Source organism: Budorcas taxicolor, chromosome 5 (assembly GCF_023091745.1).
Source record: "Budorcas taxicolor isolate Tak-1 chromosome 5, Takin1.1, whole genome shotgun sequence".
NCBI classification, from domain to species: domain Eukaryota; kingdom Metazoa; phylum Chordata; class Mammalia; order Artiodactyla; family Bovidae; genus Budorcas; species Budorcas taxicolor.
In genome coordinates, this window is record NC_068914.1 from 70,992,752 (window position 1) to 71,010,374 (window position 17,623).

Genomic DNA, 17,623 nt, shown 5'->3' on the forward strand with positions numbered 1-17,623 from the left:
ACAGCAACATCAGGTAAGTGTGGTATTTGCCTAGGGATGATCAGATTGACTAATTTAAAAGACTAGAACCCACAAACAGACCTCTGCTATTTAAATCTGGTGTCTGATATTTCAAACCAGTAGAGAAAATGCTGGACTATGTAACTAATGCCGCTGGGGGACAATGGGCTTCCCTTAGGGGGGGACATTAAATCCTTTTCTCTCACTAAACAAGAAGTTAATTCCAAGTGGATTAAAGAGGTAAAGGTGAAAAGCAAAAGTGTAACACCATTAGAGGAAAATACAAGAAAAATTATTATGCTAATAACATAAATTTACATCTCTAGCTTATTGCCGTTGTTTAGTCACTAAGTTGTGTCTAATTCTTTTTGACTCCAAGGACTGTAGCCTGCCAGGCTCCTCTGTCCATGGGATTTCCCAGGCAAGAACACTGGAATCAGCTTTCTATTTCCCTCTCCAGGGGATCTTCTCCACCCCGGGACTGAATCTGCATCACCTGCATTGGCAGGCGGACTCTACCGCTGAGCAACCAGGGAAGCCCAAGGAATACTATACAGCAGTTAAACAAATAAATGAAAGCTTCTTGTAGCCACACAGATAAATACCGAAAACAATATTGAACAACAAAAGCTAGCTGAAGGATGAGTATGGTATGATACACTTGTAAAAATTAAGAAACATATAAAACAATATTGTATATAGCTTATGTTACATACAGATGAAATAAAAGTTTTTGAAAACTTCCATGATAATGATAAGCACCAAATTCGAGATGGAGGATACTTCTGAGAAAGAAGAACACTAATATGATAGGGGAAAATTATCCATGGGTTTTCCTTATATTTGTAATTTATTTCTAAGCTGAAAAGTTGGCACATAGTGTTAATTTTCTTATAATATATACTTTTTATATGACTGAAATATTTAATAATTTAAAAATAGGGCCCAGAACTCCCCTCCCAAAGAATATGAAAGTGATGATGACTTTTATGACATGTTAGATTTAACTGAGTATGTAAAAAGACACCACTGGAGGAATCCAGTGTTTGGCCACAGTTCTGGACCTGTGGTAGAAAATCACTCAGTAGCCACCCAGATTGTAATGGATGAAGTGAGTGACAGGTGTGTGGGATTTTTGTTCCAGAAAGTTGGAAAACTTGCAGCATCTGCAGTAGGTGGTGGCTTTCTTCTCCTTCAGATTGCCAGCCACAGTGGCTGTGTGCCGATCAACTGGAAGGGCGTTGAGAGAGGCATGAACAAAGCCAAAGAACAGATGAAGAAATGAGCAAATGAGGCAGCACCTGAAATCAGCAACAGAACTTGTCAAACAGAACCTTGCGATATCCGGTGGATTTGTGGGAGGCTTTTTGCTAGGCCTTGAATCTTCAGGATATGAATGTTCTGTCATGGTGGGGTCACCTCTGAGAAGTGGTGGTGACAAGATGATCTCAACATTTCTCAATGGCACGTTTTCCAGGATGACAAGAAATACCTAGCTGGACAATACCAGACCCACAGCTTAGCATTTTGCCATCTGAAATTTGGCAGACTAGTATCTACTACGGAGAAGGGAATGGCAACCCACTCCAGAGAATTCCATGGACAGACAAGCCTGGTGGGTTGTAGTTCATGGGGTCACAAAGAGTTGGACACGACTGTATAAAACAACCAGTAGAGTATGTGTATATAAGTATTCCTGAGCAAAACATGGCTTTTTTAAAAATTTGCAGTTGTTTAAAATTTGCCTATAAACACCACCACTGGGTGTAGATACATATAGAGAAAAAAAATCTGTTGGATATACTCCCCAGTGAAATATTATCCTTATTTTATTTAAATAAGATGTTCTCCATTGTGCTTTTTAGTATAGTGCTGATAATTAAAATAATTTGTATTATAGCTTCAACAGTAGGGCTGACTTTTTTAAAGATATATTTGCAATAAACTGAAGAACTATAATGCCCCTTTGTGGAAGGATTTATAAATAATAGAACTATTAAAGATAATAAGCAATTTTTTTAAAAAAGAGATAAGGACTAGGGTATAAAAATAGTCACTATTTATATGGAGTCTGGTTTGAGTGCTGTTCTAAGTGCTTTATGTGTGATAGCACATTTAAATCTCAAAAACAAGCTTTTTTCCTTTCTTTCTTTATGGCTGTGTCCCACAGCTTGCAGGAACTCAGTTCCTGAACCAGGGATTGAACCCAGACCACAACAGTGAAAGCCTAGAATCCTAACCACTAGCCACCAGAAAACCCCCTCAAAACAAGCCTTTGAAGTACTATTATCTTTAGTCTAGGGATGAGGAAATGAAGACGCAGAGAAGTTAAATAACTTATTTAAGATTAGATGGTGGAGCTGATCTGGGAGAAGAAGAGCAATTTGGCTCTGATTTTTAACCACTACACCAAATCGCCTCCTAGTCCTTAAGAACACACAAGAGGTTCTTAATATTCAGTTGAAATCTATGAGATTATGGTTTTTGTAGAACAAAATGGCCAAATATGTCAGCAATTGCATATGGTTCAAGCAATAAATGACTAAGAAATACAAATACAATTAAAATGATCATATGACAAGGCTCAATGATGACTCTGTCATTGCTTTTAAATGTATGGAAGACTTCTGCATGCTTGACCTAGATGTTGTTACCACTGAAGCACGAATGCCTGAAGTCCCTTCCTGACCATTAACTCTGAAATCAAGGAAAGAAAGGAAGGTCATAATAGTATAGGTGGTATAAGAGCCAACCACGGCGGGATTGCAGGGGGGAATGACAGAGTTGCCCTGTCAACAGCCTGAGTCTCCCTTCCCCTTTGCTTTCTCAGCTTGTCTCAGAAGCTGCCCCACAACAACCAGGACTTTGCTAAAGACTGGCTCCAAGGTCCTTACCTGCAGGCCTCTGAGTGAGCTCTTGAGAAACCCAGACAGGGCGTCAGGACCGTCTCCTTGGAGCGTGAAGAAGCATAAGATCAAAGATCTCTCTCCCCCAGCTCCTGGCTGCATCCTGACTCCCAGGAATTTGGAAATAGAAAGAGGAGACAGACAGACACTACCCCAGGTTCAACCTGTCTGATCTTTGTTTTCACAGTCCTAATTTTTCATCTGACGTTTCTGAGACTCATCTTTTGTGTCTATTCAATGGCATTGCCTCCTCCCCAGTCTCTGCTTCTAGTGAATCAAAATTTAACTCCATCTACATAGTTAAATTCAAAAGCAGAGACATTACTTTGCCGATTAAGGTCCGTCTAGTCAAGGCTGTGGTTTTTCCAGTGGTCATGTATGGATGTGAGAGTTGGACTGTGAAGAAGGCTGAGCACCGAAGAATTGATGCTTTTGAACTGTGGTGTTGGAGAAGACTCTCGAGAGTCCCTTGGACTGCAAGGAGATCCAACCAGTCCATTCTGAAGGATATCAACCCTGGGATTTCTTTAGAAGGAATGATGCTAAAGCTGAAACTCCAGTACTTTGGCCACCTCATGCAAAGAGTTGACTCATTGGAAAAGACTCGGATGCTGGGAGGGATTGGGGGCAGGAGGAGAAGGGGACGACAGAGGATGAGATGGCTGGATGGCATCACGGACTCAATGGACGTGAGTCTGAGTGAACTCCGGGAGTTGGTGATGGACAGGGAGGCCTGGTGTGCTGTGATTCATGGGGTCGCAAAGAATCGGACATGACTGAGTGACTAAACTGAACTGAACATAGTTAAAATGGTCTGTGTGAATCACTGCTTTCCTCACGTCCTTCCTCAAGAACAATCATTTACTGAATTCAATTCGGAACAGTTAGTGCAGATTTCTGCAACTCCTCATCACCTTTATAGTTACTCCTCTCAACCATGCAAAGCTGAATAAAACCCACGTCAGTGGTTGGATCTAGCCTGGAGCCTGTGTGGAAACACAAGACTGGACAGGATTGTATCTGAAAAGTGAAATTATGTTGCACACTATTGCATACCTGCTCTTTCTATGGACATGAACGTCTGAGTATGCACATGGAGGGGGTCCATGCATGAGTGCACAAATGTAAAGAAATGTGCCTGAAGGTGGTGTGAGCATTTTCTAGAACCCTATGCTCGAAGCTTCGCTCCATAAACCTCTTTTACTGGCAGGACTCTGAAAGCCAAGGGCTGTGTAATAATTCACGTTGCATCGTCCTTCCTCTCTTGCTCCTCTTCACTTGCCTGGGATGAAAACTAAAGGTTGATGGTGACGTCCCTTTGCAGGAGCCAGGAGTGCCATTCATCCTGTCTCTGTCAGCCTACCCCTCTAGAGCTTTCCTTCTCACTCCACTCCTTCTGTTTCGCTTTAGGAGCTCTAGAGGCCAGTCTTTCTGTCTGTCTCCTCTTCTTCCCCAAACCTTGTCCGCTGACTCCTTCTGAAATGTTCTCCTCACTGGGGCAGCCACCTTGGGTCAAGTTGAAGGAGAAGGACTTTTCAGCTGATCCAATCTTGAGACACCCTCCCTCCCTGGCCCTCTGCTCAAATAAAAGTCCTCCACAGGGATCCAAATAGCTCCAGAGGTTTCCTCCTTTTTCCACTCAAAGCTGTTTTAGTGTAACTTTTAAAGGTTCCAGGGAAGATAAATCCACACTTCTGTTGTTCCTCAAGAAGAGTATTTCTAATTCTCAAAGCTTTACCTTTTATCCTTTCCACTGTGGTTTTGGCCATATTCTCTTTAGATTGTTTTATTTTCACTAGATAGAAAGTTCCAGGTGAAGGATAAGGGATAAGGATGCCAGCAGCGACAGGGTGACCTGGATAGGGTGGTACACACTATTTTCAGTTTGTGCCTTGCAGCTTGTTAGTGATATATTTAGGCTCACCAAGAACTGGAGGATTATTTTGCCTGTCCCTTGACTCTTAGCCTCTCCCCTCCAGTTGAATTATCTCTCTAGTATTCATCAACTCCTAAGCAACCACTACCACTCCCAAGCAGAGTGAAATAGACTCCATTGCTTCAATAAGCCATCATAGATAGGAAACCCTTCCTATGGTTAGATCAACTCTCTCTGAAGCAGCAGCAGCTCTAATTCTGTGTAGATGGACCACCTTTGGCATCCGCCTTCTATGTAAAGAAAAAGTACCTCTTTTGATGGATTCCTATTCCATTTTCACACTTCTTCAAAAATCAATTCCATAAAACATGTCCTTATGACTTCAGGGTAAAGAAAGATTTCTTAAAACAAGATGTTAATAGAGTAAACCATAACAGACGAGATGGGTAAATTTGACTACATTAAAAATGTGTTTTCTTTAAAGGCCTCCATCAAAAAAGTGACAAGCCATGAACTAGGAGATATTTGCTATTCAATAACTTACAAAGAATTTGTGCACAGAAATACAAAGAATTGATTAAAAAAATCATTTTTTATTGTGGGCAAAAGACATGAATAGGTCATTCACTTAAGTGGAAATCCAAACAGTCAATTAACATCTGAAAAGATGTTCAAACTCTATAGTAATCAATAAAATGTAAATTAAAATTATCCATAGATTGGCAAAATTTAAAAAGGATGACAATACCAAATGTTGGTGAGGATAAGGAGCAAAATTCTTATATACTGCTGGATAGAGTATCATTGGCACAACCACTTTGGAAACAATTTAGTTTTATCTTCTAAAGTTGAAGATACATATCAGCCAGCAACTCTATTCATTGTGTGTGTGTGTGTGTGTGTGTGTGTGATCAAAAACATAGATCAAAAAATTTACCATCTTAACCTTAGGTGTGCAGTACAGTAGTGTTAACTATGTGCACAAAGCACATCTCTAGAACTTTTTCATCTTGCAAAATTGAAACTCTTCATACTGAACAATTCTTTTCCACTTCTCCCAGTCCCTGGCAGCCACTATTCTACTTTCTGTTGCTAAGAGTTTGACTATTTTAGATATCTCATAAAAGCGGACTCAGGCAGTATTTTTCTCTTTGTTATTGAATTATTTCACTGAACATGATATCTACAAAGTTCATCCATTCTGTAGCTAAGAAAATGTTTCCTTCTTTTTTTTTTTTTTTCCAGAGAAGGATTTATTACTTGCAGCAAGTAAGGGGAACACTTGCTTTCCCAAAGCAGAGTCTCTCCTTCTTTTTATAAAGACTGAGTCACGTTCCATTGTATTTACATTCTACATTTTCTTTATCCATTCATCTGTTGACAAACAACTGGATTGTCTCTATTTCTTGGTTTTATGAATAATGCTGCAAGGAACATGGATGTGCAAATATCTCTGTGAGATCTTGTTTTCAATTCTTTTGGATGAATACCCAGAAGTGGGATTGCTAGATCATGATAGTTCTATTTTTAATTTTTGAAGGAACCTCCATATCATTTTATATGTACATTTAGTGGCTGCACATTCCCACCAACAGGGCGCAGGTGTCCGAATTTTCCACATCCTCACCAGCACTTATTTTCTGTTGTATACTGTTGTTTGACAGTGACTTTCCTAATTGGTGTCAGGTGATTGTAGTTTTGATTTGCATTTCCCTAATGATTGTAATATTCCCTGGTGGCTCAGAGGGTAAAGCGTCTGCCTGCAATGCAGGAGACCTGGGTTCGATCCCTGGGTCAGGAAGATCCCCTAGAGAAGGAAATGGCAACCCACTCCAGTACTCTTGCCTGGAAAATCCCATGGACAGAGAACCCTGGTAGACTACAGTCCATGGGATCACAAAGAGTTGGACACGACTGAGTGACTTCACTTTCACTTTCAATGATTGTTCAGTTCAGTTCAGTCGTGTCCGATTTTTTGCGACCCCATGAATCGAAGCACACCAGGCCTCCCTGTCCACCATCAACTCCTGGAGTTCACTCAGACTCATGTCCATCGAGTCAGTGATCCCATCCAGCCATCTCATCCTCTGTGTCCCCTTCTCCTCCTGCCCCCAATCCCTCCCAGCATCAGAGTCTTTTCCAATGAGTCAACTCTTCGCATGAGGTGGCCAAAGTACTGGAGTTTCAGCTTTAGCATCATTCCTTCCAAAGAAATCCAGGGCTGATTTCCTTCAGAATGGACTGGTTGGATCTCCTTGCAGTCCAAGGGACTCTCGAGAGTCTTCTCCAACACCACAGTTCAAAAGCATCAATTCTTTGGCGCTCAGCCTTTTTCACAGTCCAACTCACACATGCGTACATAACCACAGGAAAAACCATAGCCTTGACTATGATTGTAATGCTTAAAATACTTCATATCCTTTTTGGCTATATGTAAATCTTTGAAGAAATATCTATTAAAACCCTCTGCCCATTTTCTAATTAGATTTTTTAATTGTTGAGTTGTTAGCTTCTTATATATTTTATATATTAATCTGTTATCAGATATATCTTTTGCAAATATTTTCTCCCATTCTGTAGGTTGCCTTTTCAATCTGTTTATTGTTTCCTTTGCTGCACAGAAGTTTTTAAGTTTGACGTGGTCCCATTTGTCTCTGTTTGCTTTTGGTGCCATATCCAGAAAACCATTGCCAGATCCAGTATCATAAAGCTTTCCTCTATATTTTCTTCCAGGAGTTTTATAGTTTCAGATCTCATATGCAGGTATTTAATTAAGTTTTAGTTAATTTTGGTATCTGGTATAAAGTAAGGGTCTAATTTTATTATTTTGCATATGAATATCCAGCTATCATAATACCATCTGTTGACATTATTCTTTCCACACTGTGTGGCCTTGGCACCTTTTTCAAAGATGATTTGGCTATATATATATTTGAGGGTTTGTTACCAGGTTCTCTATTCTATTCACCAGTTATATGTCTGTATTTATGCCAAAACCATACTCTTTGGATTACTGTAGTTTCTTCTTCTTCTTCTTTTTTAACAAATGAACTTTTCTTTAATTATTGGCCATGCTGGATCTTCACTGTGGTTCTTCTCTAGCTGTGGTGTGTAGGCTTAGTTGCCCCGCCAGCATATGGGATCTTAGTTCCCTGACTAGGGATTGAACCTACATCTCCTGTATTGGAAGATGAATTCTTAACCACTGGACCACCAAGGAAGTGCCTGCAACTTTTTAATATGTTTTGAAATCAGAAAGTGTGAGGCTTCCATTTTTGTTTTTCTTTTTCAAAATTGTTTTGGTTATTCAGGGGTTTTTTGAGATTGCATATGAATTTCAAGTTTCTTTTCCTATTTTTGCAAAAAAGGCCATTGAGATTTTGATAGAGATTGCATTGAATCTGTAGATCACTTTGTGTAGCATGGACTTTTCAGCAATATTAAGTCTTTTAATCTATGAACATGGGACATCTTCTGATTTATTTATGTCTTCTTTAACTTCTTTCCGCATTGTTTTAGAGTGTGCAAGTCTTTAGTTTCTTGATTAGGTTTCTTGTTTTGCATTTTATTGATGAGACCGTCACTCGGGTGTAACCACAAGAGGAGATAGAGGATATGCTCAGGAAAAATAAAGTTTATTATATTCACCCACACTAGAAACAGGAGGCACCCCATGTGGGACCACATGGGAAAACACCAGGGTGATCAGGAGGCAGAAGACAGGAGTGAGAGGAAAGTTTAAGCTGTAGAATTTCTTGGGATTTCCATGGAAAAGGTAAGGCCAGGAGAGGTAAACAACCTAGGGTTGGTTAGTTTGAGTAATTTTGGTGGACTTTGGGCTCTAGAGATGGTCTCTGGTTGCCTGGTATCTAGTCCTGGAATGATAAGGCAAAGGAATATTGCCTCTGGGGCTGCAATAGCTAGAGGAGGCATGACTGCCAAGTGGTTAGTTTGCATACCAAAGACATGCTTCCAGCTGGGTTTTTTTTACTTTAAAAATTGGCTAGCCCAGGAAGGGCAGTCTCAACCCAACCAGAAAGGTCTTTTAAGATGTCAGAACATCATAATGTACAAATAAAAACTAATATATATAAATGATAAATTTATCTATATACATTAAATATATACACAGAATACATTTATTCCTAAGTGATTTATTATTTTTGATATTATTATAAATGGGATTGGGCTTTCCAGGTGGCTCAGTGGTTAAGAATCTGCCTGCAATGCAGGAGACCTGGGTTCAATACCTGGGTCAGGAAGACCTCTTGGAGAAGGAAATGGCAACCTATTCCAGTCTTCTTGCCTGGGAAGTCCCATGGACAGAGGAGCCTGGAGGGCTACTTCCATGAGGTCACAAAAGAGCTGGATACAACTTAGCAGCTAAACAACAACAAATGGGATTATTTTCTTTCGATTGTTCATTGTTAGTGTATGGAAATGCAACTGATTTTTGTGTCTTGATTTTGTATCCTGCAACTTAGCGGAGTTTGTTTATTAAGTACATGGGCATCTGTTTTATTTATTTAAAACTTTATACATATATATTTTAAAAATAATTTTATTTCTTTATTTTTGGCCGTGCTGGATCTCTGTTGCTGTGTGCGCTTTTGTCCAGTTGTGGAGAGCAGGGGCTAATTCTAGTTACACTACACAGGCTTCTCACTGTGGTGGCTTCTCTTGTTGCGGAGCACTGGCCCTAGGGTGCTCAGGTTTCAGTAGTTGTGGTACACAGACTTTGTTGTTCTGCAGCATGTGGGATCTTCCTGGATCAGGGATCAAACCCATGTCTCCTGCATTGGCAGGCTGACTTTACCACTGAGCCACCAGGGAAGCCCTATTTAGGATTACATTTGATATATGTACTTTTCTATATGTATGACGTATCTGAAAATTATAAAAATGTTCACTCATTCAACAACTATTTATCAAATATCTGCTATGTGCCAGTCCCTATTCCTAGGGTTGAGACATAGGAGTGAAAAAAAAACCAGAAAAAAAGAAAAAAAAAAAAAGGATTTCAGAATTAGAAGGTGAAAACAGCAAACATTTAAAATAAATCTTTCAGCCAGGAAAACTGTAAGTAAATCTGTGCCAAATTCTGTTGAGTGTGACTTACAATAGTCCAGGAAAGAGCACCCAGATCTGCTATCCCAGAATAAGGCAGTGTTTATGACTCTCACGATCTGTTCTAGGCGAGAGGTACAGTGGTGAGGATGATCTAAGGGAAGGATTATATACTCACCCAGATCAACATTACAGGGAGAAGGTAGAGGCAGAGTTCATCCTAAATAGCGGTTAATCTAAAACCTCAGCTAATCCAAATAATCGGAAAAGAGCAAATATCATTTGCATTTGTCTTTGGGGTGTATTACCCTGCAGTTTTAGCATATCTATTCAATGCACTTTCTCTTGCACATTTTAAGAAGTAGTATTAACTTCACACAAGCTTCCTGGGACTACCCAAGAGAAAACTGCTGCTGATTCAGTCACTCACTCAACAAATGTTTATTGGTCTCTACTGGATGTCAGTTATTGCTCTGGGCACAGCAGATACAAGACAAGTAAATTTGATTCCTGTCCTGAATCAGTTTAGTTTATAGCGAGGTAGTAGAGGAAAACTGATTTCTCAAAGAACTTTAAAACAACATTATAAACGTTAAGATGAAAATAGGAACAAGGCCTTCCCTAGTGTTTCAGTGGCTGAGACTCCGGGCTCCCAATACAAAGGGCCCAGATTCTATCCCTGGTCAGGGAACTAAATCCCACATGCTGCAAGTAAAGAATCCACATGCCTAATATCACATGCTAGTAAAGTAATGCTCAAAATTCTCCAAGCCAGACTTCAGCAATATGTGAACTGTGAACTCCCTGATGTTCAAGCTGGTTTTAGAAAAGGCAGAGGAACCAGAGATCAAATTGCCAACATCCGCTGGATCATGGAAAAAGCAAGAGAGTTCCAGAAAAACATCTATTTCTGCTTTATTGACTATGCCAAAGCCTTTGACTGTGTGGATCACAATAAACTGTGGAAAATTCTGAAAGAGATAGGAATACCAGATCACCTAACCTGCCTCTTGAGAAATCTGTATGCAGGTCAGGAAGCAACAGTTAGAACTGGACATGGAACAATAGACTGGTTCCAAATAGGAAAAGGAGTACGTCAAGGCTGTATATTGTCACCCTGCTTATTTAACTTCTGTGCAGAGTACACCATGAGAAACGCTGGACTGGAAGAAGCACAAGCTGGAATCAAGATTGCCGGGAGAAATATCAATAACCTCAGATATGCAATGACACCACCCTTATGGCAGAAAGTGAAGAGGAGCTAAAAAGCCTCTTCATGAACGTGAAAGAGGAGAGTGAAAAAGTTGGATTAAAGGTCAACATTCAGAAAACAAAGATCATGGCATCTGGTCCCATCACTTCATGGCAAATAGATGGGGAAACAGTGGAAACTGTCAGACTTTATTTTTTAGGGCTCCAAAATCACTGCAGATGGTGATTGCAGCCATGAAATTAAAAGATGCTTACTCCTAGGAAGAAAAGTTATGACCAACCCAGACAGTACTTTGCCGACTAAGGTCCGTCTAGTCAAGGCTCTGGTTTTTCCAGTGGTCATGTATGGATGTGAGAGTTGGACTATAAAGAAAGCTGAGCCCTGAAAAATTGATGCTTTTGAACTGTGGTGTTGGAGAAGACTCTTGAGGGTCCCTTGGACTGCAAGGAGATCCAACCAGTCCATTCTGAAGGAGATCAGCCCTGGATTTCTTTGGAAGGAATGATGCTAAAGCTGAAACTCCAGTACTTTGACCGCCTCATGTGAAGAGTTGGCTCATTGGAAAAGACTCTGATGCTGGAAGGGATTGGGGGCAGGAGGAGAAGGGGACACAGAGGATGAGATGGCTGGATGGGATCACGGACTCGATAGACGTGAATCTGACTGAACTCACGGAGTTGGTGATGGATAGGGAGGCCTGGCGTGCTGCGATTCATGGGGTTGCAAAGAGTTGGACACGACTGAGCGACTGAACTGAACTGAACTGAATATCTAATATCTGGTGGAGTCAAATACATATAAATAAGTAAATAACTTTTTAAAGAGGCAAAACCCTTTTTTAAAAACAGAAAGAATAAACAAAATGCCAGGGGCATATAGGAGGGACCACCCAACTCTTTAGAGGGGAACACAGCCCTTTCAGAAGTGATGATATTTAAGCTGCATTGAAGAACAAGTAAAAATTTTCCAGAAGGAGAAGAGCATTTCAGACAGAAGAACCAACATATGAAGACATATGTGGCTTCACAGAGCACAGGACAATAGGCAAGTCAATGTGGCTGCAGCCTAGGGTAAGTGATGGGGAGTTTGCCTGACGGGCAGTTAGTGCCACACTCCAGCACTTGGCCTCTGTCCTATAGGCAATGCAGATCAAAGTTTGAGCAGAGGAGTGACCCAACTGGATTATATTTCAGAAAGATAATTTTGGTGGTGGCAGCTGTGGGGGAGGTGTAGAAGTTTGGGCTGCAGAATGGAAGATGCCTGGTTAATCAGTCAGTTCAGTCGCTCAGTCATGTCCGACTCTTTGCGACCCCATGAATCGCAGCACGCCAGGCCTCCCTGTCCATCACCAACTCCTGGAGTTCACTCAGATTCACGTCCATTGAGTCCGTGATGCCATCCAGCCATCTCATCCTCTGTCATCCCCTTCTCCTCCTGCCCCCAATCCCTCCCAGCATCAGAGTCTTTTCCAATGAGTCAACTCTTCGCATGAGGTGGCCAAAGTACTGGAATTTCAGCTTTAGCATCATTCCTTCCAAAGAAATCCCAGGGCTGATCTCCTTCAGAATGGACTGGTTGGATCTCTTTGCAGTCCAAGGGACTCTCAAGCGTCTTCTCCAACACTACAGTTCAAAAGCATCAATTCTTCAGCGCTCAGCCTTCTTCACAGTCCAACTCTCACATCCATACATGACCACTGGAAAAACCATAGCCTTGACTAAACGGACCTTAGTCAGCGAAGTAATGTCTCTGCTTTTGAATATACTATCTAGGTTGGTCATAACTTTTCTTCCAAGGAGTAAGCGTCTTTTAATTTCATGGCTGCAATCACTGCAGTGATTTTGGAGCCCCCCAAAATAAAGTCTGACACTGTTTCCACTGTTTCCCCATCTATTTCCCATGAAGTGATGGGACCGGATGCCGTGATCTTTGTTTTCTGAATGTTGAGCTTTAGGCCAACTTTTTCACTCTCCTCTTTCACTTTCATCAAGAGGCTTTTTAGTTCCTCTTCACTTTCTGCCATAAGGGTGGTGTCCTCTGCATATCTGAGGTTATTAATATTTCTCCCGGCAATCTTGTAGAAAGAAGTATATGGTGGTTGTTGCAATAGTTCAGGGTAATGATGATCATAGTCTGAGCCAAAACAGAGAAGAGAAGAGACAGCAGAGAAATGTATTCACAAGATATTTCTGAAATACAATTCAACTGGTCACAAGCCTGGATGATCAACTTGCTATGGAAGAGAGGGACTTAAAGATAATTGCAAAGTTTTTGGCTTGAGAGACTGAGTAGACAGTGACTCCATACACTGAGATAGGAAAAACCAGAGAAGGAAGCTTTGGAAAGATGATGGGTTGAAGAGTGAAAGGGGATTGGCATTTTAGGGGAAAGAGATTCAAGGATAGATTTATTTGGGGTGAGGGAAATGAAAACATGGATCAAGGACAGGTGAAAGAGGAAGGAGATGGGGTGAGAACAGAAGTGGAGAAGTTGATCTAAAAGCAGAAAGGTCACATCTGATCGAACCCAGGTCTCCCGCATTGCAGGCAGATGCCTTAACCTCTGAGCCACCAGGGAAGCCCCTAATTAACATAAGAGACTTGGAAAGGCTATTGGTTATAATAAAATTGAGAGACCAAGGGGATGGAAGTTGTGAGTGTTAGCTGGTTTTAAGGGAGGGGGCAGTAGGAGGAAAGATCATCTATCAAAGGTGAATAAGCGGTGTGAGATGTGAGAATACACTACTATATGTACTCTCTCCACTATATGTATTAATGAAATCATAATACCAAGCCCACAGTTACAATCTACAGCTTAAGCGCTTGCTATTTTCATAGATGTTCTTCTTACTAGTCCTTTGGTCTCTTAGAGCTTTTTTTCCCTGTAGACATGCTATTCAAAGTTGGTTGACATCAGAACAATTTCAGTTAGCAAATCAATGTAATTTCTTCACTTTTTTATGGTTAAATATAAAATTGGAACCACTGAGAACTGACTTCTGCACAAACTTCTTTTTTTAACTTAAGCTTCCTGATATGGCTCTTCCACTTTGGGCAATTTGATAAATGTTTAGCAAGCTGCTTAAACATTTGAATTCTATGGGACTTCCCGAAGTGTAAATTCCAGAGGAAATAGCTAGTCCTCTTCACTACCCATTGAGGACTTGTGTCCCAGGCACTGTACTAGATGCTAGAGGTTAAGAACCAGAGAGACACAGCCTTTGCCCCTGGGCAGCTGACAACTACGGGAAGCAGCTGTGCTCTGGAGTGTAGAAGGCAATGTGTTTGTTTATTTCACTGTTATCACTGTTTATCTGACAATAATTGATTTAGTCTGTAAGTTTAAGACAAACATACTAATATATTTGCTTTTCTTCAGAAATCATACTTATAAAAATTACATAAAGCCTGTCCCAAAACTAAGAAATGTTCATTGATTAAAAATAAGTCTGATTAGGATGCTTTACCGGGATACAAGAGTAAACTAAGGTGGTGTACAGTTTTTTAAAAAACAAACAAACAAACAAAAAAACCCAAAACGGCAATCTCACCTTGTTTGAACAATGTATTTTGAAAGGGTTAAACTTCAGGCATTACTTATAGGTAAAAAAAGACTGACAACCATAAGGGATACTATTTATAAAATAAACACAGCTCTAGAGGTTACATTTAAAAGGACAGCACTTTGGGCATCTGAAGACAAGGAGGGTGCGATGATCTGCCTTTCTCTGGGATGCAGGCGCAGATCTACAGGTCCCGTGGGTGGCACCAGGCCATTGTTTCTCAGAAAAGGGGAGAGTAGATGCCCTTTATCATCTGTTTCTTTTGTTTCCAGTGAGCAGTAAATGCCTAACACAACTAAGAAAAGAAAAATTAAATCTGGAAATGTCCCTGGTGGTCCAGGTAAGATGCTGTGCTTCTATTGCTGGGCGGCAGGTTTGATTTCTGATTGTAGAACTGAGATCTCACATGCCATGCAGTGTGACCAAAAAAATAGAAAAAAAGATTGTTTTAATTGTTAAAAGAATTAAATCTGAAGGGAGGCAGCCCTTTTTAAGGAAGGTGGCATGTTGCCTATGTGTCTCCATAACATCTCCAGGCAATTCTGTAGCAACTATGGTTACCCTTTGAGTGCTTCAGTTCTAACTCTGCCAGTTACACTGATTTTTTTCCTGAATGCAGCGACTCTTTTTGTTTTAAAATCTGTACATTCTTGTTTTGCAGATTCGGATATTTTTTCAAGTTTCTGACAGCATAATTGTTTGGGACATCTCAGCCTGCAGAGCGTCTTTATTTTTCTGTCTTGCTTTTTTCAGTGCTTTGTTAGCATTTTAATAATACACTAGTGACCTACATCTCCGATAGAGGAGATCCTTAGCAGTTTGAATTCTATTAAGTAATATTTTAAAAGATCAGGAAGTTTGAGGTCCTCATCTGCTGATACCTGTGCTTTTATTTTTCCTGTTTTCTGAAACTTTAAGAAAAAAACTTGCATGTATCTGTAGAATCCTGAGTTCCTAAAGCAGATAATGAAGAACCCATTCTATTGCAATCATCGCCAGCACTTTTGTGGGATCTTGTGATCCTATCAGATTTAGCAGATGTACCCTTCACTTGGTTATGATAACCTAAAAGGAACATTCATTCATGCTCAGAGAAATCATCTACAGCATTTATTCCAGAAACAACTACTCCATCTGCTGATATTAACCATGTTTTTAAAGAAATCTTCAAGTTTCTCTTTTTTATTCTTTTTCCTCGCACACTCAAATCTTTATTAAATTCCAAGAAGTTGTAGAAATTTAAATCTTTCCTTAAAATAGGACGTGCTGCCGCATAACACAGGAACACTTCATGCATTGCCACCGTCTTCTTGAATATTGCCAAATACCAGCTTCCAACTCCTGTTTCATCTTTGTGAATTCTTCCTTTGTCATAGACCCTTCTCCTTTTCCAAGTTTCTGTAGTTCTTCGCTTGAAGTATCGCAATCAGGTCTCGGCAGTGCTGGATGGATAGTGTAACCTGCATAGTCTTCATTTGCAATGAAGGAATCATTAAGCCAGGTAAATTTCTCATGCTCTCCAACAACAGAAAACTCATTTTATTAAAAATTTGGCAATGAACTCTTTGTGTGAACAGTGAATTTTACTTTATCTCTCTCACTAAGAGAATCAGATATGTCCCCCCATAAAGCAGCATCACTTTGAAAAATCTCCATTTATTGCTTTAGGTCCAAGATCCTCTCTGAGAGGAAGTTGGGACTGTTGTTCAGATCTTCCATCATAGGTGCTCTGAGGCAGGAGGGGCAATATGTTTCATACCCAATGGGATGTAGGGAAATTGTGCTCTGTTTGCTGAGGTATGCCTTTTTTGTGTGTTGCCTTTTTTGCAGCACATGGAATTTCTCTAATTGTGGTACACATGGGCCACATAGTTGCCCCATGGCATGTGGGATCTTAGTTACCCAACCCAGGATCTGAACCTTCATCCCCTGCATTGGAAGGTAGGTTCTTAACCACTGGACCACAGGGAAGTCTCTGGTGCTCTGTTTTATACTATAACTTTTAATGAGGCATTACTTCTTCTGTGTATAGATTATTAATATACAGTCAGTTTTTCTAAATTTTCATAAATTTTGACATGAGTATACATTTGTAATTTCATGGAATGCATGCCATGCAGCCATGCAATTAAAAGATGCATGTTCTTTGGAAGGAAAACTGACAAACCTAGACAGCATTTTAAAAAGCAGAGACGTCACTTTGCCAAAGTTGGATCTTAAAATAGACTGAGCGCCAAAGAATAGATGTTTTCAAGTTGTGGTGTTGGAGAAGACTTTGAAACTCCTTTGGACTGCAAGGAGATCAATCCAGTCAGTCCTAAAGGAAATCAACCCTGAATATTCATTGGAAGAAATGATGCTGAACCTGAAGCTCCAATACTTTGGCCACCTGATGCAAAGAGCCAACTCACTGGAAAAGACTGGTGCTGAGAAAGATTGAGGGCAGGAGGAGAAGGGGGCAACAAAGGATGAGATGGTTAGATAGCATCACCAACTCAACAGACATGAATTTGAGCAAACTCCAGGAGATAATGGAGGGCAGAGGAGCCTGACGTGCTGCAGTCTACGGGGTCACAAAGAGTCAGACACAACTTAGTGACTGAATAATATAACATAAAATACATTTGTAGAATCAGCATCACAATCAAGATAAACATATTTGTCCCACTCAGAAGATTCTTCTTGCCCCTTTGCCATCTAGCCCTCCAGCCTCAGCCCTTCTAGGCAACCGTTGACCTAACTTCTGTCACTGTAGAATAGCTTGCTTTTTCTAGAGTACTACATAAATAGAATCATAAATATGTTCTCATTATTACCTGGCAACAGTCATTTTTTGGCTGACTAATGAAAGGAAATGTGGATGATTTCTTTTAAAAATTTTTAAAATTTTATTTAGTTATCTACTTTTGGCTGTGGTAGGTCTTAGTTGCTGTGTGGACTTTCCTCTAATTGTGGCAAGCAGGGCCTACTCTCCTTGCAGTGTGCAGGCTTCTCACTGA

The 17,623-nt window shown here is 40.4% G+C and overlaps 1 pseudogene; it reads right to left on the reverse strand.

The window, feature by feature from the left end:
• Positions 1–1,081: 1,081 nt before the first annotated feature.
• Positions 1,082–16,346, reverse strand: LOC128048087 (sorting nexin-6-like; annotated as a pseudogene).
• Positions 16,347–17,623: the final 1,277 nt, after the last annotated feature.